Source organism: Carcharhinus amblyrhynchos, chromosome 7 (assembly GCF_965287045.1).
Source record: "Carcharhinus amblyrhynchos chromosome 7, sCarAmb.v2.hapA, whole genome shotgun sequence".
Taxonomy (NCBI): Eukaryota; Metazoa; Chordata; class Chondrichthyes; order Carcharhiniformes; family Carcharhinidae; genus Carcharhinus; species Carcharhinus amblyrhynchos.
Window position 1 is genome coordinate 22000920 of NC_137330.1, and position 23097 is coordinate 22024016.

The 23097-nt window shown below is 45.1% G+C and overlaps 1 protein-coding gene across 2 annotated transcripts in view; it reads left to right on the top strand.

Annotated features, from left to right (window-relative positions):
- The first annotated feature begins 12118 nt into the window (after nucleotides 1–12118).
- elovl5 (ELOVL fatty acid elongase 5) overlaps nucleotides 12119–23097 on the top strand; it is a 101686-nt gene continuing 90707 nt past the window's right edge. Inside the window, exon 1 of one of the 2 annotated variants that reach the window (XM_080192027.1) lies at nucleotides 12119–12201. The gene's annotated coding sequence lies outside the window, so the exon portion shown is untranslated. Of the gene's footprint in view, nucleotides 12236–23097 lie in introns of both variants that reach the window. The other variant, XM_080192026.1, reaches the window with a different exon arrangement.

The following is a 23097-nucleotide window of genomic DNA, read 5'->3' on the forward strand; positions in this document are numbered from 1 at the left end:
ATATGTTGCTTCTGGCAAACATAAATGAGTCATGTCATGAGCTTGACTAATTATCTGAAATGGCTTGTTAGTGTAGCTATTAGCACACTCCAACTGTTCAGAAAGTGCTGCCCAATTATGGAATCACATCTAACAGTCAATGTTTTGCTTTGCATTTTGCAAGTGCTGACTGGTTGAGTACAATCTTTAATTTGCATTTTAATCTTCATTATGACCTGCAGGAGAAACATGCTATTATAGAATCATAAAATCCCTACAGTACTGAAGGAGGCCATTCGGCTCATCGAGTCTGTACTGACCACAATCCCACCCAGGCCCTATTACTGCAACCTCATGCATTTACCCTGCTAATCCCATGACACTAGAGTCAATTTAGCATGGCCAATCAACCTAACCCACACATTTTTGGACTGTGGGAGGAAACTGGAGCATACAGAGGAAACCCATGCAGACATGGAGAGAACATGCACACTCCACACAGACAGTGACCTGAGGCTGGTATTGAACTTGGGAGCTTGGCATTGTGGGGCAGCAGTGCTAACCACTGTGCCACCATGCTTCGATCAGCTAATCATTGGACATACAGCCTACACACTTAGCATTGCACTGGCAATGAAATTCATACAAGACTTTGATCAATTGTGTCGTAGGCAGAACTGTACTGATGGCAGTTCAGTTCATGAAAAATACCTCTTAGTGGAGATCCCACTATTCATTGCCGCTGCATTGTTGTAGCATGATGAAAAGGCTAGCTTATAATTTGCTGTTCAAATTGTTGAGATATTTTGCCTTTCCTGGTTAACTTGAGATAGACCAGGCAATTTTCAGTTCCAAAAGTGGTGGCCTTTAGCCCAGTTGAGTTTTTGTTGCACATGATGAGTAATGAGCTGATTAGGATAGCCATTATCCCATAGGATAACTTTGATGTGCACTATTTTTATATCAAATCTGTAAGGAAGTAAGCGGTGAAAAAGAAATTTAACTGTTGTCCGATATAGGCATTAAGCACTTTACAAACCAGCATGGTAGAATTTTCGCTTTGAGCACAATCAGATAGCTAGGTGCAAACTGCACCGACATTTTGCTAGTTTTGATTAAGTGTTTTTCTCTCTCGAGTTTTCATTGATTTACTTATCACCAAACACAATGGAACTGAATAGCAGGCAGGATGGAGAACAGGCCTGTGCTTTGATGCTGTCTGCTTTTCCCCATCACTCAAGGTGAATTTCTACCCTGCTGCTTGTGTCTAACAGCCTCCAGAATTAACCTCAATTGTTGTTTAATGGACTTTGTTGTAAAATCAGGCAAAGTGCCTGTATGGAACAGCGCTATCTGATTCTCCCCAGCAGCAGCTTGTATCATTTACTGGTCCAACAAAAATCAACAATGCTTGCACAGCGAAGGGATGGCAGTGTGACTTCCAGTTAAATCTGTGCTTAAAACTGCAGCATTTCAAATATTTTCTGTTGTTCAAATCTTAAGACATGAAGCTATAAATGACTGCTGGCAATAATAGCTGATACCTGCTGGACACCTTAATGAGATGTTCCTCTGTGATTTAATAAATAACTGATCAGTTTGGCTCTGAAAGCCTCCAGACCTGCACATTAATTGATCTAATCGTTTGACAACCTGAGTCCAGTGCTAAAAAATAATGGTCAGCTAAAGATTTAATGGATGGCATATATGTGACTATCATTCTGTACGAACTCCAACTTATCTGAAAATATTAGCTGCCCACAGCTTATCCAGCATGAAATCCATTTTGCCTATTGCTGCCGCTCTCCACGGATTTCCCTGCCTCCACACCCTCTAAATATACTGAACTAGAACTGTTATCCTTGTTTTGTGAATCTCTTTGTGTCCTTGGCCCACTTCGCTAGTGCAATCTCCTCCAGTATATCCCAGATGTGTCCTTCATTCCTCTGCTTCTATCCTCCAGTGCATTCCCATTTCAAGGCTGTGTGCAAGTTGCTGCTGTGTTTGTCTGTGAATCAACACTGACAAAGTAATTAATTGGTCGCGAAGTGCTTTGGGATGCTCTGAGGGTATGAGAATGCTACATAAATACAAAGCATTTTATCTTAACAAATGCAAATTCCAGAATGGTTGAGAGACATATCCCTCCTCTCTGTTCCCTTCTCTCTCTCTCTTCATCTGGATGAAAAACTCATTTGCTACGTTAAATCATAGATATTTTACATTCTTCCACCTCAATCTCCAGTAACAAGCAGCCGGGAAATGTTATCTCAAGGTAAAGCAGTCTCTGCTCAACGTTGAACAGAGAGTGATAGCCAAGCTCTGCACACATGAGGACGGCCTCAACTGGGATCTTAGATTCATGTCACACTATCTGTAGCCCCCATGACTTGCCTGAGCTTGCAAAATCTCACTAACTGTCCTGTCTGGAGATAATACACATCTCTTTAACCTGTGCTTAAAGCTCTCTCCACTCACATTGTCTGTACCTTTAAGACTTGATTACTTGTAAAAACTTGCATTTCAACCATTATTTTGTAAATTGAGTTTGTGTCTTTATATGCCCTGTTTGTGAACAGAACTCCCACTTACCTAACAAAGGGGAAAGCTAGTGGCTTTTGCTACCAAATAAACCTATTGGACTTTAACCCGGTGTTGTGAGATTTCTTACTGTGTTTACCCCAGTCCAAAGCCGGCATCTCCAGTGTTTAATTGGCCCAGAGGACAAGATGGTTCTTATTTTCAGTTGCATTCTCTTGCTTTCCTTCACAGGAGGACAAATAGAATAATATTGAACTCTATGTCCCCAGTTAAGTTGCTCCCACCTGGTGGAAACCAGGCAAGGAGGAGGGGAGGGGGGATACATTAAGGCCAATCGTTTATGTTCTGAATGTCCACCACTGCCTTTCTATCATGTCTCTGTCATAATCAGCTGTTTTGAGAAGGTAAGTGGAAAGGAAGAAGGAATCAGTGTTTCAGTGTTCTTTAAACATAGCCTTGTAGACTCCTCTGGATATTTCACCCTTTTGGACATTTTCTGGTGGCTTTCCATTCCCTCATGAACATCTTAAAGTCTTCACCCACCCCACTCCTATCACACTGATGTCCACTGCCAGGGACTGCTCCTACAGTGGGCTCCTGATGCCAAATACCCACTTTTGCCTGCCAGTCAATATGGTCAGGTGGGACCACAACACAAGCAGGGTATTAAAAGCAAAAGCGGGTTGTGCCTATTTTGGGAAGTTTCTACAATCGAAAGATGAGCCAACTTGCATCTCCTTGAACATGGCTCTAGAATGGCATAGCCAGAACTTGAAACTGCTGGATTGGCCAACCCCTCGGTCATGAACTAACTTAAGCATTCCAACGTGGGATAAAACAACTTACTAGGTATTGTGGGGAGGTGAAAAATCAATATTGAAAAATTCTGACCAAAATAATTGAAGGTGGCTCCAGAAAGGACCAGATATTGCTATTACAGGATGTAAAATGGCAGCTTCATTTGGGTTGGAATTGACCTTATAGCCTTCGACTCAAAATACTTCTCTCACCAAGAACATGTGAACTGAAAGTATTCCACTGAGGGGACACTGGGACATGCCAACTCAGTATTGTATTGACTAATGAGATTTAAAGGTTGAGAGTGCAAGGACTGAGGAGGAGACTGAGTTAGAGAGGTGAATCCAATATCAGATCAGGCCTAGGAAAAGAAATAATGAGAGGGAAATAACAATTAGATTAAGAGAAAGAGAAAAAAAGTGACAGAAAGAACATGTAAGAATTTTTTTTAAATTAGCAATTTAAAAATCTCTGTAAACAATTCACATCTTGAAGGAATGTGACTCCACAGTTGTAATAGTTAATTTTCAATTTTGGAGATTTGCAGTCACTAACACATTGCATTGTTAAAATGGTTCTTCCACTTGTAATTACTAGCCTGAAATATCTGTAGTGATTTAGTTTATATCTACAGTAACTTTTTAAAAAATCATTCATGGGGTGCGGGCATTGCTGGCTAGGCCAGCGTTTATTGTCCATCCCTAACAGCCCCTGAGAAGGTGGTAATGATCTGCCTTTATTGCAGTCCATGTGGTGTAGGTACACCCACAGTCCTGTAAGGGAGGGAGGTCTAGGATTTTGACCCAGTGACAGTGAAGTATATTTCCAAGTCAGGTGGCAAGTGTCTTGGAAGGGAACTTCCAGTTGTGGTGATCCCAGGTATTTACTGTTCTCGTCTTTCTAAGTGGCAGCTGTTCATAGGATCCCTACAGAGCAGAAGGAGCTGTTGTGGATTTGGAAGATACTGTCTAAGGAACCTTGGTGAGTTCCTGCAGTGCATTTTGTAGATGGTACACACTGCTGCCAATATGTGTTAATTGTGGAAGGATTATATGTTTGTGGATGGGTGCCATCAAGTGGGCTGCTTTGACCTGTATGGCCCAAAGCTTTTTAAGTGTTGTTGGAACTGCACTCATCCAGGCAAGTGGGAAGTATTCCATCACCTTCCTGACTTATGCCTTGTAGATGGTGGGTAAGATTTGGGGAGTCAAAAGATGAGTTAGTCACTGCAGGATTCCTGCTGTTGTAGCCACAGTATTTATATAGCTAATCCAATTCAGTTTCTGCTCAATGGTAATCCCCAGGATGTTGATATTTGGGGATTCAGTGATGGTAATGTCATTAAATGTCAAAGGGAGATAGCTACATTTTTTCTTGCTGGAGATGGTCATTGCCTGGTTTTCAAAGCACGTCAATGTCAAAAGCAGCAAGATGGGCACTTTCTGTAATTTTTCAGTTTGGGATGTTTTGCCCTCAGGCTGTGCGCCTGACATGAAATGCATATTGTAAATATCAAGAAAATTACAATTGTACTGAGGTATCTAGGAGTGGAACATAATATATGGATCCACGCTAAAATTTACTGCACTTTCTGTAATTTTCAAGGTGAAATATTTCATAAAGTACTTTTACAAATGAAGTACATTTTTGGGGAAAGGTGTTTTCTGAAAGTTAGTAGCAGAGGTCAGAGAGCGATTTTTGAATACTTGTTTTGGACCCCACTTCTTAACCTCATCTAGAGTTATTCATGGAATCATAGAACCCTACAGTGCAGATAGAGGCCCTACAGCCCATCAAGTCTGTGCCAGCCACAATCCCACCCAGGATCTACCCCCATATCCCTACAGGATTAAGGGTTATGGGGAGAGGGCGGGAAAGTGGAACTGAGCCACAACAGATCAGCCATGATCTTATTGAATGGCGGGGCAGGCTCGAAGGGCTAGATGGCCTACTCCTGCTCCTATTTCTTATGTTCTTATATTTTACCCACTAATCCCTCCAACCTATGCATCTCAGAGGCAATTTAGCATGGCCAATCAACCTAACTCACACATCTTTGCACAGTAGGAGGAAACTGGAGCACTCGGAGGAAACCCATGCAAACGTGAGGAGAATGTGCAAACTCCACAGAGACAGTAGCCCAAGCCAGGAATTGAACCCAGGACCCTAGAGCTATGAAGCAACAGTGCTAACCACTGTGCTACCCTTATTGGTGTACTGCTCTCACTGCATAAGTAACGGTGCGTGCTAATAGTCTCATTTTTATTTTGTCAGCAAAACCAGGCCCAATATGCTTATAAATTGGCTCTGATAGGGGATATCAAGGTAAGTTCCATTGCATCCTTGCTGCCATATGGTGGCAGAAGAAAAAAATCCTAAAGCATTTTTCTTACACATGTAGTGCACTCCATACCTGTTTTCACAACAGCATCAGTATGGCCCCAATAATATCTTACAGAGGCCAGTGCGATCTTTCAATTAGGGACATGATGTTTTTGTACTGGAGAGAATTTTAAATGGAGAATGGCAAATAAACACATAATTAAAAAACGCACAGGGTTTGATATAAATGATAGTTTATTTTTCTCTCTTTTTGTTCCTGCAAGTGCCTTGGGACCAAGCTGAAGAGGGGCACAGTGCAGTATTTGCAGTTGCTCTTTCCCAGCTGGTCCCTGTGTCCTAGCACTGCTCCTGCTGCTCATTCAACACTCCTCCCTCTTGGTGCCGCTTTACCGAGTCCTGATTGGAGCCAGGAGCCGCCAGATGAGTGGCGTGAGCAGGGCTGAGCTCCGGAGACGGGAGTGGGGGAGGAGAGAGGAGTTTAGCATCACACTGACAGTAAGTGTCCGCCAGAGCTCAAGTGTGCAACAAGCTTGTGCGTGAATACACATGTACACTAAAAATACAAGCATTAAACACCAGAAGCAGAATAAAAAACCCTGCACTTTGAAATCGGTCTGTACATTGACGGGGCTTATTACTCAATTATTTTACAACAAGCTCCCGCACTGCCAAAACGTGTTACAATTGCAATGGGGGAAATGGGCAGATCTGTGCATTGTGCTGCTTAAGCAGTTTGCAAGTAACATTTGTTACACTAGAAATATTAAATGATACCAGGTTTCTCTAACTATCTGATGTTAATATTCCGGGGAGGGTCCCCATTTCTCCATCTTTGCTCTTTCTCCTTCAGTTCAGCTAGACAGACACAGACAGAGGTTCAACAGGTTTAAGCAAAGGGAGAGAGTGAGAAGGAAAGCAGATAAAAGAACGAGAGAGAGAGTAAAATTCAGACAAAGGGATAGGAAGGGGGGGGGGACTGATAAAGGTAGAGAGGATAGCTAGAGGAAAGGGAGGAATGAAAAGGAGGAGGAGAGGGAGGAGAGGACAGGGCAGAGGACAAAGGGAGGGAGGGGTGAGAGGGAGGGAGGGGTGAGAGGGAGGGAGAGAGGGGGAGGAGGATGGCTGAGGGGGAGAGGGAGGACTGGAGAGAGGAAGGGCTGGAGAGAGGGAGTGGAAGAGAGATAGAGAAGAGGATGGGAGAGAGTGAGGAGGGGAGTTGGGACAGAGGGAGGAGAGGAGTGGGGAGAAAGGAGGGGAGAATCATAGAATCCCTACAGTGCAGAAGGGGGCCATTCGGCCCATCGAGTCTGCACCGACAACGATCCCACCCAGGCCCTATCCCTGCAACCTTCTAATCCCCTGATGCTGAGGGTCAATTTAGCATGGAATTTCAACCTAACCTGCACATCTTTGGAGTGTGGGAGGAAACCCACACAGACACAGGAAAAAATGTTCACACCCCACAGTGACCCAAACCTGGAATCAAACCCGGAACCCTGGCAGCAGCGTTAATAACTATACCACCACGGAGTGAGGAGGGAGGAGGGGGTTGTGGAGGGAGGGAGGAGGGGGTTGTGGAGGGAGGGAGGAGGGGGTTGTGGAGGGAGGGAGGAGGGGAGAGGGAGAAGGGGAGTGTGCGGGAGAGGCGGGTGTAGTGTGGGGGTAAGGGGAGGAGGGGAGTGGGGAGAGGCAGGAGATGAGTGTGGGGGGAGAGGGAGAGGGAGGAGGGAGGAGGGGAGTGTGGAGGGAGGGAGGAGGGGAGAGGGAGGAGGGGAGTGTGCGGGAGAGGCGGGTGTAGTGTGGGGGTAAGGGGAGGAGGGGAGTGGGGAGAGGCAGGAGGTGAGTGGGGGGAGGAGGGAGGAGGGGAGTGTGGAGGGGAGAGGGAGGATGGGAGTGTGAGGGGTGGGAGGAGGGGAGTATGGGGGGAAGCAAGAGGGGAGTGTGGGGGAAGGGAGGAGGGAGCATGGGGGGAGAGGGGGTAGGAGAGGAGCAAGGGGGGGAGAGCAGGGAGAGGGGGGAAGAGGGGATTGGAGGGAAAGAGGGGATTGGAGGGATAGAGGGGGAGGAGGGGAGTGTGGGGAGAAGAGGGAGAATGGGAGTGTGGGGGGCAGAGGGGGCAGGAAGGGAGTGTGGAGGAGGGAAGTGTGGGAGGAGAGGGCAGAGAGGGGAGTGTGTTGGGGGGAGGAGTGAAGTATGGGGGGAGGGAGGGGGAGAGTGGGGAGGGAGGGGGAGAGTGGGGAGGGAGGGAGGGGGAGAGTGGGGAGGGAGGGAGGGGGAGAGTGGGAAGGGAGGGAGGGAGGAGGGGAGTGGGGAGGGATAAGGGGAGAAGGGAATGGTGAGGAAAGCAGGGGAATGAGAAAGGAAGTGAGGGAGGGAACTGGGAGAGAGGAATAAGGGAAGGAAGGAGGAGTGAGGGAGGGAATGGAGAGAAGGGAGTGAGGGAGGGAATGAGGAGAGGGGAGTGAAGGAGTGAATAAGGAATGGAGTGAGGGAAGGAATAAGGAGAGAGGAGTGAGGGAGGGAATGGCGAGAGGGGAGGTGGGGCAATGAGAAGGGGATGGGGTTTGGAGTCTGGGAAAGGGTGTGTAGATAGTTTGAGTCATGTTGAGATCAAAAAGGAGGAGGTATTGGGGTTCTTGGGAAACATTAAGTTAGACAAGTTCCCGGGCCTGATGGGATATACCCCAGAATACTGAAAGAGGCAAGGGAGGAAATCGCTGGGGCCTTGAGAGAAATCTTTGTATCCTCACTGGCTACAGGGGAGGTCCCAGAGGATTGGAGAGTAGCCAATGTTGTTTGTTTGTTTAAGAAGGGTAGCAAGAATAATCCAGGCAATTACAGGCTGGAGAGTCTTACATCAGTGGTAGGGAAATTGTTGGAGAGGATTCTTCAAGACAGGATTTATTCCGCTTGGAAATCAGTGGACGTATTAGTGAGAGGCAACATGGTTTTGTGAAGGGGGGGTCATGTCTCATTAACTTGATTGAGTTTTTCGAGGAAGTGCCAAAGATGATTGATGAACATTGGGCAGTGGATGTTTTCTACATGGACTTTGACAAGGTCCCTCATGGCAGACTGGTGCAGAAGATGAAGTCACATGGGATCAGAGGTGAGCTGGCAAGGTGGATACAAAACTGGCTCGGTCAACGATGACACAGAGTAGCAGTGGAAGGGTTCATTTCCGCATGGAGGACTGTGACAAGTGACGGTCCTCAAGGATCAGCGCTGGGACCTTTGCTGTTTGTAATATATATAAATGATTTGGAGGAAAATGTAACTGGATTGATTACTAAGTTTGCGGATGACATAAAGGTTGGTGGATTTGCAAATAGCAATGAGGACCATCAGAGAATACATCAGGATATAGATCAGCTGGAGACTTGGGCGGAGAGATGGAATGTAGTTTAATCCAGACAAATGTGAGGCATTTTGAAAGATCTAATACAGATTGGAAATATACAGTAAATGGCAGAACTCTTAAGAGTATTGATAGGCAAAGGGATCTGGGTGTACAGGTACACAGGTCACTGAAAGTGGCAATGCAGGTGGAGAAGATAGTCAAGAAAGCATACAGCATGCTTGCCTTCATCAGCTGGGGCATTGAGTTTAAAAATTGGCAAGTCATGTTGCAGCTTTATAGAAACACTTGGAATATAGTGTTTAATTCTGGTCGCCACACTACCAGAAGGATGTGGAGCCTTTGGAGAGGGTACAGAAAAGATTTACCAGGATGTTGTCTGGTATGGAGGGCATTAGCTATGAGGAGATGTTGGAGAAAATTGGTTTGTTCTCACTGGAACAAGGGAGGTGAGGGGTGACCTGATAGAAGTCTACAAAATTATGAGAGGCATGGACAGAGTGGATAGTCAGAAGCTTTTCCCTATGGTGGAAGAGTCAATTACTAAGGGGCACAGGTTTAACGTGCGAGGGATTAGGTTTAAAGGAGATGTACGAAGCAAATGTTTTACACAGAAGGTGGTGGGTGCCTGGAACTTATCAGGGGAGGAAGTGGAAGCAGATATGATAATGACTTTTAAGGGCATCTTGACAAATACACAAATTAGTATGGGAATAGAGGGTTATGGTCTCCGGAAGGGTAGGGAGTTTTAGTTAAGTCGGGCAGCATGATTGGTACAGGCTTGGAGGGCTGAAGGGCCTGTTCTTGTGCTGTAATTTTCTTTATTCTTTGGTCTTTGTTCTACAGCCTCTCGGTCTGTGTGTCCTTTCTGCGGTGGACTGTCAGACTGAGAGAGGGAGCTGAACTCCGGTCTCTGTCTGCAGGGGGCTATCAGGCTGAGAGAGGGAGCTGAACTCCAGTCTCTGTCTGCAGTGGGCTATCAGGCTGAGAGAGGGAGCTGAACTCCAGTCTCTGTCTGTAGTGGGCTATCAGGCTGAGAGAGGGAGCTGAACTCCAGTCTCTGTCTGCAGTGGGCTATCAGGCTGAGAGAGGGAGCTGAACTCCAGTCTTTGTCTGTCTGTGCTGTGTCCATTCTGCAGTGGGCTATCAGACTGAGAGGGGGAGCTGAACTCCAGTCTTTGTCTGTCTGTGCTGTGTCCATTCTGCAGTGGGCTATCAGGCTGAGAGAGGGAGCTGAACTCCAGTCTCTGTCTGTCTATGCTGTGTCCATTCTGCAGTGGGCTATCAGACTGAGAGAGGGAGCTGAACTCCAGTCTCTGTCTGTGTCCTTTCTGCAGTGGGCTACCAGGCTGAGAGAGGGAGCTGAACTCCAGTCTCTGTCTGTCTGTGCTGTGTCCTTTCTGTAGTGGGCTACCAGGCTGAGAGAGGGAGCTGAACTCCAGTCTCTGCCTGTGTCCTTTCTGCAGTGGGCTACCAGGCTGAGAGAGGGAGCTGAACTCCAGTCTCTGCCTGTGTCCTTTCTGCAGTGGGCTATCAGGCTGAGAGAGGGAGCTGAACTCCAGTCTCTGTCTGTCTGTGCTGTGTCCTTTCTGTAGTGGGCTACCAGGCTGAGAGAGGGAGCTGAACTCCAGTCTCTGCCTGTGTCCTTTCTGCAGTGGGCTACCAGGCTGAGAGAGGGAGCTGAACTCCAGTCTCTGTCTGTCTGTGCTGTGTCCTTTCTGTAGTGGGCTACCAGGCTGAGAGAGGGAGCTGAACTCCAGTCTCTGCCTGTGTCCTTTCTGTAGTGGGCTACCAGGCTGAGAGAGGGAGCTGAACTCCAGTCTCTGTCTGTCTGTGCTGTGTCCTTTCTGTAGTGGGCTACCAGGCTGAGAGAGGGAGCTGAACTCCAGTCTCTGCCTGTGTCCATTCTGCAGTGGGCTATCAGGCTGAGAGAGGGAGCTGAACTCCAGTCTCTGCCTGTGTCCTTTCTGCAGTGGGCTACCAGGCTGAGAGAGGGAGCTGAACTCCAGTCTCTGTCTGTGTCCATTCTGCAGTGGGCTACCAGGCTGAGAGAGGGAGCTGAACTCCAGTCTCTGTCTGTCTGTGCTGTGTCTTGTCTGCAGTGGGCTATCAGACTGAGAGAGGGAGCTGAACTCCGTCTCTGTCTGTGTCCTTTCTGCAGTGGGTTATCAGACTGAGAGAGGGAGCTGAACTCCAGTCTCTGTCTGTCTATGCTGTGTCTTGTCTGCAGTGGGCTATCAGACTGAGAGAGGGAGCTGAACTCCAGTCTCTGTCTGTCTATGCTGTGTCCTTTCTGCAGTGGGCTATCAGACTGAGAGAGGGAGCTGAACTCCAGTCTCTGTCTGTGTCCTTTCTGCAGTGGGCTATCAGACTGAGAGAGGGAGCTGAACTCCAGTCTCTGTCTGTGCCCTTTCTGCCGTGGGCTATCAGGCTGAGAGAGGGAGCTGAACTCCAGTCTCTGTCTGTCTGTGCTGTGTCCTTTCTGCAGTGGGCTATCAGGCTGAGAGAGGGAGCTGAACTCCAGTCTCTGTCTGTCTATGCTGTGTCCTTTCTGCAGTGGGTTATCAGACTGAGAGAGGGAGCTGAACTCCAGTCTCTGTCTGTCTATGCTGTGTCCTTTCTGCAGTGGGCTATCAGACTGAGAGAGGGAGCTGAACTCCAGTCTCTGTCTGTGTCCTTTCTGCAGTGGGCTATCAGACTGAGAGAGGGAGCTGAACTCCAGTCTCTGTCTGTGCCCTTTCTGCAGTGGGCTATCAGACTGAGAGAGGGAGCTGAACTCCAGTCTCTGTCTGTGTCCATTCTGTAGTGGGCTATCAGGCTGAGAGAGGGAGCTGAACTCCAGTCTCTGTCTGTCTATGCTGTGTCCTTTCTGCAGTGGGCTACCAGGCTGAGAGAGGGAGCTGAACTCCAGTCTCTGTCTGTGTCCATTCTGTAGTGGGCTATCAGGCTGAGAGAGGGAGCTGAACTCCAGTCTCTGTCCTTTCTGCAGTGGGCTATCAGACTGAGAGAGGGAGCTGAACTCCAGTCTCTGTCTGTCTATGCTGTGTCCTTTCTGCAGTGGGTTACCAGGCTGAGAGAGGGAGCTGAACTCCAGTCTGTGGGAGCTGCTTCTCTCTGGGAGGAGGAGGAGCCTTTGCATTTTTTTTTCCACTTCTGCTGTCAGGATTTTTATTTTTCACGAGGTGAGTGAGGAGGCATTGCTGCAATAACGTTCTTGTGAGTTAAGCCACTTAACATTTACTTCTAATATGTGTATATATATATATATACACAAAATATTATCTGTTCTTGTTCCACAAGAAGGGGACTGAATGGGGACGATGTAAAATGCAGTTTAGCAATGACTGGCTGTGGGCTTGGAGCGTGAACCGAGTATGTGTGTAATGATTCGGGCCAGCCTGCAATCTCCGGTTGTGCACAAATGCTTCATATATGTTGCATTTCAGTCGCAGAAAGAAGTATATGTGGGTTTGGATTTGCACTTTATTTCGCGCTTAGTGTCAAGGGTGGGGAGAGCTTTCTAAAGAACCTTCTCGCTCGCACTGTGTGCACACAAAGCAGTGTTCCTGTAATATATATTCTTTCTTTGTTGCTCTGGCGGAGAAGAGCACTTTGCACCTTTTCACTCCCAGGGGGTGCTCGCCTCCCGCCCCCTTTACTCCGCTAATTTGCAGTCCTGTTTGGTGACTACTCATTGAGGTTGCGATTTCATGTTGAAGTGACACCCAAAACCTCAAATGGGCAACCTTTATTGTTGCTTACATGTGACGACAACTGCACGTACTTTAGGCTGCTGCAGAATCATTAAATTCAAGCAAGAAAATGGCATTTGACTTTTGAAAAATTGCAACTGTGCCGTGTGCCCATTTTTTAAAACATTGTACGAATGCACGGTAGTGGAAAACTTTCAACCGTTCTCAAGGACACTGCGAGAACTGGCACTCCTCCCCCAGCATCCAGACAACTGTCCCATCCAAATACATGGATCAAGATAACTCTCTGGATGTAGGTGCCAAGGCTGGCCTCCAACAGGGATAAAGTCTTGTTTTGGCGCAAGCACAAGTGTATTTTTAAAATCACGCACTGTCGGCATCAATTAAGGTGGCAAAACTGATGCAGGCCAGGGTGCGAGGTTGTTAAGAAAATTCTGGGATGGTCAGGGAACATCAGAGACAGTTAAGACCTGTGGTTGTGTTCTACAGGAGAACCCAAATGTCCATAAGTTGTAGTTTTCTGGCAATTGGTTGAAAGTGACCAGTTCTGAGCTCAGTTGCAAGTTAGGAATAGTTCCTCTTTTGGTAGTTTTCTGAATCTTTATGTACTCCCACCCAAAACAAATCTCTTTTTGTTAAAATTCCAAAGTATTTATTTCAATGTTAATTTACTTCTCCTGTTCTGGTTCAATTTTCACTCTGTTTCTTTGCATAAATATTCTGGCACAGAGTTGGATTTGGAAATATTTCTAATAAGTGTCCAAAGATGTGTAGGTTAAATGGATTAGTCATGGGAATTTGAGTTGATTTGATTTGTTATTGTCACATGCATTGAGATACAATGAAAAGTATTGTTTTTTGCAAGCTGTTACAGACAAAGCATAGAGTACATAGGGAGAAGGAAAGGACAGGACGCACAATATAGTGTTGCAGTTACATAGATAGGGAAAGGTCAGCTTAATATATGGCAAAGGTAATAATATATGGTAGTTCCATTCAAAAGTCTGCTGGCAGTAGGGAAGAGTCGACTAGTATGGTTTTGGTATCTTTGGGAAATGTGTGGGATTACGGGGAAAGGACTTGGTTAAGTTAGTGTTTCGGAGAGTATGTGCAGACTCAATGGGCTGGATTGCCTCTTCTGCGCTGTATGGATTCTATGATTCTATGAATAATTTTTAATGTAGTCAGAATCTGCATGTTTCTCCCCATTTCTTAGTGAAATAATATCTTCTGTTGGTCCTCATCAAAAAAATTATAGGTTGCTAGAAAAAGTGAAAATATTGATTTTTCAATTTGCTACTCTATTTCTAATCCAAGAAGTAATTACAAATCTAGCAAAGACTTCTGAACTTTACAGCTTGCTTTTAGTATAGGATTTTATCATGTGGCCACTGGACCTTAGCAAAGATACGTTAGCCAGGGAAGTGATACAGTGCAGATCCATTAGGCCTTATCACTTTAACAACAGTTGTGTGGAAATTTCTGGAGCCTCTCTCTTCATGAATAGGATGAGCGAGCACATAGATAACAATGAGCTGACCAAAAGGGGACAGCATGAATATATGAAGGGCAGATTGTGTTGCATAAATCTAGTTGCATCTTTTGAGGCGGTCACTGTCATGGTGAAAGTACCTGTGCATATTGTCTGTACTTTGGACTTTCAAAGGCATGTTATGTGCATCGGTAAAACATGAAGCACAAGGAATTGGAGGTAATGTTATGACAGGAGATAGTAGTTGGCTGGAAGATGGCAGACAGAGGAGGGATAAAGAGAAATGTACTCTGACTGGATGTAACAAGTGGTCTCCCTCAGTAATCCATATTGGAGCATAAATTTTTCACTATAGGTAGTGATGACTTGGATGAAGGAACAGAGAGTTGCATATCCAAGTTTGCTGAGTTAGGTACAGTACGTTATATGAACAAGGGCAGAAAGTTTTACAAAGGGACATAAAGTAAGTTAGGAGGAAAAACTATGGAAGATGAAATTCAATGTGGGGGAAATACAAATTCACCCACTTTGGATCCAGAGAAGGCAAATCAGAACACTTTTGTAATGGTAAGAGCTAATGTGGAGGAGGAAAGGGATTTGGGTACATAAATCACCACAGGAACAGGTACACAAAGTAAGCAATAAAGTTACTGAAATATTGATCTTTATCTTAAGCGGTTTGGAATACAATGGTTTGGAAGTTATGCTTCGGTTTATAGACTTTGGTTAGATTCCACCTGCAGTATTGCATTCAGTTTGGTTTCCACACCTTATGAAAGATTTATGGGCCTTAGAGTGGGTATATTGTCAATGCACCAGAATTAGACTGGGATAAGGGATTAAAATATGAAGACGGGTTCCATAAACGTGGCTTGTATTCTCTTGCATTTATGAGATCGAGGGATGATCTGATTGGCGTGCTTAACATAACCAAAGGATTCGATGCGGTGAACACAGGCAATCCAAAACAAGGGAGCACAAATTAATATTAGAATTAGTTCATAGAGGAGTGAAGTCAGGGAACATCTTTTCACACATAGCATAGTAGAAACCAGGAACTCTCACCATGAAAAAAACCTGGATTTTGGATTAATTAAAATTTTCAAGGCGGTTGTACAGGTTTATGTTAGGTAGAAATATGAAGATAATGAACAGTGATGTATAACTGAAGTTGAGGTTCAAATTAAGCATGCTCTTAATCAAATTTGGAATAGGCTCACAGGGCTGAATGACTTACCGTTGCTACCTTTCTACATCAGTACCATATAAATCAGGTTGTGAATCCTATCTTGCCAGCATAAAATTGACTTATAGTGATATGTAAAACTATGCTAACTTGATCACTGTTGACCATCGTTTAGTATGGACTTATTTGGTAACCATGGATTGGCTAGCACAACATTACAATAGGCCACAGCAGTGAGAAAGTTTGAACCAGATCATTTTTCCTATTTTGATTCACCTTATAATGTCCAGATTTTAAATGTATGTAGTGTACCACATTTCTCAGCGCACTAGTTTAAATAAAGCGCTCGATCGTTCCTTGGTACCAGTTAAAATTGCTGTTGCCTTGGTGGTTGTTTTGACTATACAGTATGTTTATTTGGCATCAGGCCTTTGAACAATACAGAACGTATCAGATCACTTATTTTACCAAATATTTAATGAATATGTAGACATGAGATCTGACGACTTTTGCACCAAATTTATTCATCATTTGCGCCTAGCGTGTAGCTGAGAAAACAAAATTCTAGTAACAATTTCACTGGTGTCTTAGCTTGTTGCCTATTACACTGTAAATTCTCCCTCATTAGGTCAATCAACAGATAGTGTGACTGCTTGCCTTAACATAAAAATAGAGCTAGCGTTAATGGATTCTTCCACTCATCCATGTCTTTTATGTTATGTAGCTATTGTAATTCTATTTCATTGACATTTGATGTTCAGTCACTTGTCTGTAGAAGCCTTTAAACATGCAACAATATAGAGGAAACCTTTGTAGTATTGGGAAGCAGTGCTTAGGAAATCATTGTGATTTGCTTCCAATTGTAAGATTAATTCTGGTTTTGTGGTGCAGCTGTCCACTTGCTAAGTAGCGTTCAATTGTGCTGAGATCAAGGTTTGCTTCATTTAATTCTTCAGGAGGGAAGGCTGCTTGTTTCTGCTTACTCTTACACTTTGTTGTGTGAAACGGTTTTGTTATTCTGGAACGTGAAATCGTCGGTGCCCGTTGGGCTGAAAGGTTAAGTTCTCTGTGGTATTTGATACAGTTTACCATGCCATCCCACTCCAGTGTCTTTGCTTCGTGACCCAGCTTAGTGGCCCTTACTTGGTTCGGTTCCCACCTATCCCAACGTGTACAGCATATCTCTTGTAATGGCTTAACCTTCCACTCAACATGGTCACCTTAAGAGGGCATCAAAGGCTACATTTACTCCCTTTTATTATTTATCTATATGTTTCACTCATTGATGTGGATTCACTATCCATGTCCAAAGATGGGTTGTTTATTGGGTTATGGGGATAGAGTGGGGGAGGGGCCTGGGTCAGACACTCTTGTCAGAGAGTTCTGTGTAGACTTGATGGGCCGAATGGTCTTCTTCTGCATTGTTGGGATTTTATGATATGTGTGCTGACCTAGCTGTACATTTCCATGGGCACTCACAATCCATACCATCAATATGCAGTCAGACTCTTTATCCAACATCAAGTGGCAGCAAATTTGTTTAACTTCATATTGTTCATACACAAGCTATTTACTTGATCCCTGTCCTTAGCTTCCAATCCCACTTCTTCCTCAGGCTGCTCGTTCAGACTGAATCTTGGTTGAGTTAAGTTTGAACGTTCATTTCTTACCTAACCTATCTGTGCCCAGCTTTATTGTAACACCCACCACAGCCCCTCCACTGGTGAAACTCTCATATGTCCATTACACGTTTTGTCTTCCCAAGTTCACTTTACCGAAACCTCAAAACTCTCTTGATCGCAATGTGTCATGAACCTAGCTCCCTATAACTCTTGACCTCTTGTCGTTCCCCATTTATCAGTGTATTGAATTCATCACCCTTGTCTTCCACACTCCCCTGTGAACTTGCTGCTCCCCTCCTCCAGACTGAGGGCCTCTATCTTGTCCATTTTCTGAGCATTTATTCCTAGCTTTATTCCATTTTTGGTGCCAACTGACATGATCCAAGATTTTGGACCTGTCTAAAAACTTTTTTGCTTTGCTGCCACTTTTAAACACCTGTTTAAAACCCGTTTTTCTGAATGTGCTTTTGGACCACCACTCATTACAGCTTAATGCCTCCTTCTCCTCTGTTCTCTTTTCCTGTTTACTGCCTTAGAAGTGTTGTACAAATTTGCGTCGCCAACAAGGAACAAACAACTATTCAATGAGGTCTATGTCCTAACTCCATTCACCGCTCTATCCTTTAATGCCTTTGGCTAACAAAAATCACTCAACCACTGATTTAAAATTAACAATTGATCTAGCACTAATTTGTGGAAAGGAGTTCTAAACTTCTCCCACAAAAGTGTTTCTATATTTTGCTCCTGAAAGGTTAGGCTCCAATTTTTAGACTAGACTCCCAGATCTGAGACTTGCCGATCAGTCTTTTTGCTAGCTATCCCATCTATCCCTCTTAACATCTTGAAAATTTTAATCAGTTACCCTGTAACCTCCTAAATTCCAGGAACTATAATTGTGTATCCTTTCCTGTAATGTAACTGTTGGCGTCCAGCTGTCATTTAGGTAAATCTGCACTGCACTCCCTCCCTACATGTTTCCTAAGGCCAGTGCTCAGAACTGCTGATAATTCTCCAGGTGTGCTCAAATCAGGGCTTTGTAATAGCTGAAATTTAACTTTTCTCCCTTTATATTCGAGTTCTTCAGATACAAAGGCCAGTATTTCATTTGTCTTTTAAATGATTTCTTGTACCTATGCATTTTTATGATCGAAGTATATGGAAACCCAAGTCATTATGGACCTTCTCGGTTCTAGCTTTCCACCATTTAGCAAGTATTCTGTTCCGTCCTTTTTAAATAACCCGAAGATACAGTTGAGATTTGGAGCTCCAAAATATCCCCTCAACAATGGGTGAAGCCCCAGATGGGTGAGGAATTGTTGCTGTCTGTAGAAGACTGTGGGCAGGATTTTCCAGCCCTTCCTGCCATTGGGACCTTCCTGTCCAGCTGAAAGTGAGCCTCTCCTCCTGTTGTAGATTCCCTGGTTATATGGTGGGAGAGCAATACAAAATGCCATAGACCTCGGCAGGATTGGGAGACCCTGCCATTAGTCAATAGCGAGCTGCCTCTCTACGTGAAACAGACCTTGGTTGACCCACCTCCGCACATTCAATGACTCCTGCATTGCAAGAAGAAAGAAGCTGAGGAGGGAAGAATAATCAGGGAAAAGAGAGAGAAAAAAAGAAGCAGAGCGAGAGACAGAGGGGCAGTATGAACCTCAGGGGTTTCATACAGAGTAAGCAGATTTCTGTTAAACTGAGTTTGCCCCTTCCCTGTTCTACATGCACAGTGTCTCAGGAATAAAGTATTCTCCCTTGTATTTTCTTCTCTTTTTTTATTGCTCATTACTGCTGTGTTACTTACAGACTAACAATAATATCCAACAATAAAAGTACTCTTTCCTTTTGGGTACACCCTGTCAGGAGTTGGAACTGAGGGGCCTGGTTTGCACTCAGACTCAGCTGCTAACCCAGCAGCGACAAAACCAGATCCCAACTGCACAGGAGAACCGCGTCAAATTGGGTCTATCCTGACAACGGTGGGCTGGTAGGGCCTGTGGCATCCCATAAGTCGGTGGCACAGAGGTGGAAAGAGGAGGGAGGGAACTGGGGTTGGGGGAGTTGGAAGGATGGAGATTGGGAATGGATATGTGATAAGTTGTGCAGACCTGCTGTTTTTGTGTTGATCCAGGAGCACTCCAGCTTTACCTGGTTCTATATTCAGGCAAGTAAAGGCAGTTCCCCATGATCCCATGAAGGATCTCTGCTTTGTTTGCTTTAGATCTAAGAATCATTGAATCCCCACAGAGCAGGACACCATTCGGCCCATCGAGCCTGCACCAACACAGCATCCCATCCAGGCTCTATCCCTGTAATCCACGTATTTACCCTGCAAATGTCCCTACCCTACACATCTTGGGACACTAAGGGACCATTGAGCAGGCCAATCCACCTAACCTGCACATCTTTGGACTGTAAGAGGAAACTGGAACACCTGAATCAGATCAGCCATGATCTTATTGAATGGCGGGGCAGGCTCGAAGGGCTAGATGGCCTACTGCTGCTCCTATTTCTTATGTTCTTATGAACACCTGGAGGAAACCCATGCAGACACGAGGAGAACGTACACACTCAACACAGACAGTCAGGCGCGTCTGGAATTGAACCTATTCCCTGTCGATGTGAGGCAGCAGTGCTAATCTCTGTGCCATCGAGTCGCCCAGTGCATAGCGTATCATCTGGTCGGCCCTGACCTACATTTGCTGATGGATCTGAAATTAACATGAGGCTCTCTACGGCAGAGGCAATGTGCCTAATACTTGTTTCAACATGTTGCCCTTGACAATTCCAGTTGGGCCTCACTGATTTGTATTGTGCTGGATTCCCACTATAGATCGAGCATGTGGTCAGTTTAGGGAGACATCAATCTATGGAACAGTGCATCTGACCTTGTTTGATATCCAGTGGCAGTAATAATAATTTGTATTATAATAATGCCATTATTATACCATCCCAAGATGCTTCACAGATGCATTATAAACAAAATAATGGCACTGAGCCACAAAACGTGATAATCAGACAGGTGACCAAAGGGTGACTGAAGAGATGCATATGACTATTCAAAGTAGGAGTGGCTGTACGCCATTCAGCCCCTTAAGACTGTTCTGCCATTTAATAAAATCATCTTTGATCTGACTGTGGCCTCAACTCCACATTCCCATTTACCCTCAATATCCTTTTATTCTCTTGTTCGTCAGTAATCTACCTATCTCTGCCTTGAAAATATTCAGTGACCCCCGCTCAGAGTTTTAAGGAGTATCTTGAAGGAGGAAAGAGAAGCAGTGAGGTTTGGGGAAGGTGGTTCCAGAGCTTAGGGTCCAGAACTGCAGCAGGCAACGGTGCAGAGGGACCTCGGGGTCCTTGAGCATGAGTCGCAAAAACCCAGCTTGCAGGTGCAGCAGGTGGTCAGGAAGGCGAATGGGATGCTGGCCTTCATAGCAAGGGGGATTGAATATAAAAGTAGGGAGGTCTTGCTGCGGCTATATAGGGCATTGGTGAGGCCGCAGCTGGAGTACTGTGTGCAGTTTTGGTCGCCGTACTTACGCAAGGATATTTTGGCCTTGGAGGGAGCGCAGAGGAGGTTTACTAGGCTGATGCTGGAGTTGAGGGGGTTGAGCTATGAGGAGACGCTGAATAAACTAGGCTTGTACTCGTTAGAGTTTAGAAGAATGAGGGGAGATCTCATTGAGACGTATAAGATGATGAATGGGATGGATAGGATAGAGGTGGAGAGGTTCTTCCCGCTCAGAAAGGACAGTAGGACTAGGGGGCACAGCCTCAAGATAAAGGGGGGGTGGTTTAGAATGGAGTTGAGGAAGAACTTCTTCACTCAAAGGGTGGTGAATCTCTGGAATTCTCTGCCCGTTGAAGTGGTGGAGGCTACCTCGCTAAACATTTTTAAGACGTAGGTTGATGGGTTTTTGATAAGAGAGGGGATTAAGGGTTATGGGGAGAGGGCGGGAAGGTGGAACTGAGCCATGACAGATCAGCCATGATCTTATTGAATGGCGGGGCAGGCTCGAGGGGCCAGATGGCCTACTCCTGCTCCTATTTCTTATGTTCTTATGAGAGCTGAAAGTATGTTGCCACTTGTGGAGCGATTAAGAACGGGAATGTTGAAGAGGCCGGAATTAGATGAATGCGGATATTTTGCAGGGGTGTGTGTGTGTGTGTGTGGGGCGGAAGGGGGATGCGGTGTGGGGAGGGGGGGGGTGGTGAAAATTAAAGAGATGGAGAGGGGTGAGACCACGGAGGAATTTTAAAACAAAAAGGAATGATTTGTTTCAGTTTGACAATAAGACAAATTATTGGACTGAACTGAATATTTTCTTGGATATGTTGCAGTCATCATGATGTCATTGGTCCATTTATGGAAAGTTCAGTCCATTAACGATCTTTTGACCCTGGCATTTGCTGTGGGGCTGAAGGCTGCTATATAAATCCAGGCAAATATGAGGTAATGAATTTTGGAAGACCTAAAACAAATAGGAAATATACAGTAAATGGCAGAACCCTTAAGAGTATTGATAGGCAGAGGGATCTGGGTGTACAGATACACAAGTCACTGAAAGTGGCAATGCAGGTGGAGAAGCTAATCAAGAAGGCATACGGCATGCTTGCTTTCATCGGCTGGGGTATTGAGTTTAAAAATTGGCAAGTCATGTCGCACTTAGAATATAGTGTTCAATTCTGATCACCACACTACCAGAAGGATGTGGAGACTTTGGAGAGGGAACAGAAAAGATTTATCAGGATGTTGCCTGGTATGGACGGTATTAACTATGAGGAGAGATGGGAGAAACTTGGTTTGTTTTGACTGGGGTGACAAGGTTGAGGGGAGACCTGATAGAAGTCTACAAGTTTATGAGAGGCATGGACAGAGTGGATAGTCAGAAGCTATTCCCCAGGGTGGAAGAGACAATTACTAGGGGGCATAGGTTTAAAGTGCGATGGACAAGATTTAAAGGAGATGTATGAGGCAGATTTTTTACACAGAGAGTAGTGGGTGCCTGGAACTTGTTGCCGGGAGAGGTAGTGGAAGCAGATACAGTAGTGACTTTTAAGGAGCGTCGTGACAAATACATGAATAGGATGGGAATGGAGGGATATGGTCCCTGGAAGGGTAGGGGGTTTTAGTTAAGTCGGAGCAGCATGGTCGGTGCAGGCTTGGAGGGCCAAATGGCCTGTTCTTGTGCTGTAATTTTCTTTGTTCTTTGTTTAAATACAAATGATGGGTGAGATTTTCTGGTAGCCTTGAGACAGTAAATTCTTGTTCAAGATCAACAGATTCTCCGGCCCGCCTGCAACAAATCCGGGCGGGACTGGAGAATGTAGGCTATTGTCACTCCTCTCTCTAGACTCCAAATTCAAATAAACACCTATAAGACTGAGCTATGAACTTTGCTCAATTTAAAACTGAGTTTCTGCCTTGTCTCAGTTTACCACTTTAAACATTAGTTTTAGATGCATTTCTGTGCAAGTTTTTTCTTCTCCTTGCAGGGTGTGATACATAATCTAGTGTCTGGTTTAAGTATGTAATGTTGTAAAACACCTAGACTGCAGGGCGTGCGTCCAAAATTCTTCAAAGAACTCTGAGTTTGTGATTAATATTTTCCAACATTTCCATAGATACGGGCGTGGAGGATAAATGCATCGAAAATATTATCCCAAAATTTTAAAACAAAAGGATGAGTCTTGAATCCATAAATCTTTGAAAATACTTGTTGAAGGGATGTGGGCAGCAGCAGTTTTTCCCAATCCCTAAATCCCCCTGTGAATGCCATAATGAGCTGCCTTCTTGAACCGCGCAGTTCATGAGGTTTAGGTATATCCTAGGTGCTGTTAAAAAGGGAGTTCTGGGATTTTGACCCAGTGACAGTGAAGGATCAGCAAAATATCTCCAAGCCAGGATGGTAAATGACTTGGAGGGGTACCTGTGAGTGTTGGTGTTCCCATGCTTCTGCTGTTTGTGTCTTGCTAGGGACACAAGCTGTGGGGTTGGAAGAAGCTATTGAAGGACCCATGGAAAGCTTTTGTTGTGTATCTTGTAGATGGCACAATTTGCTACC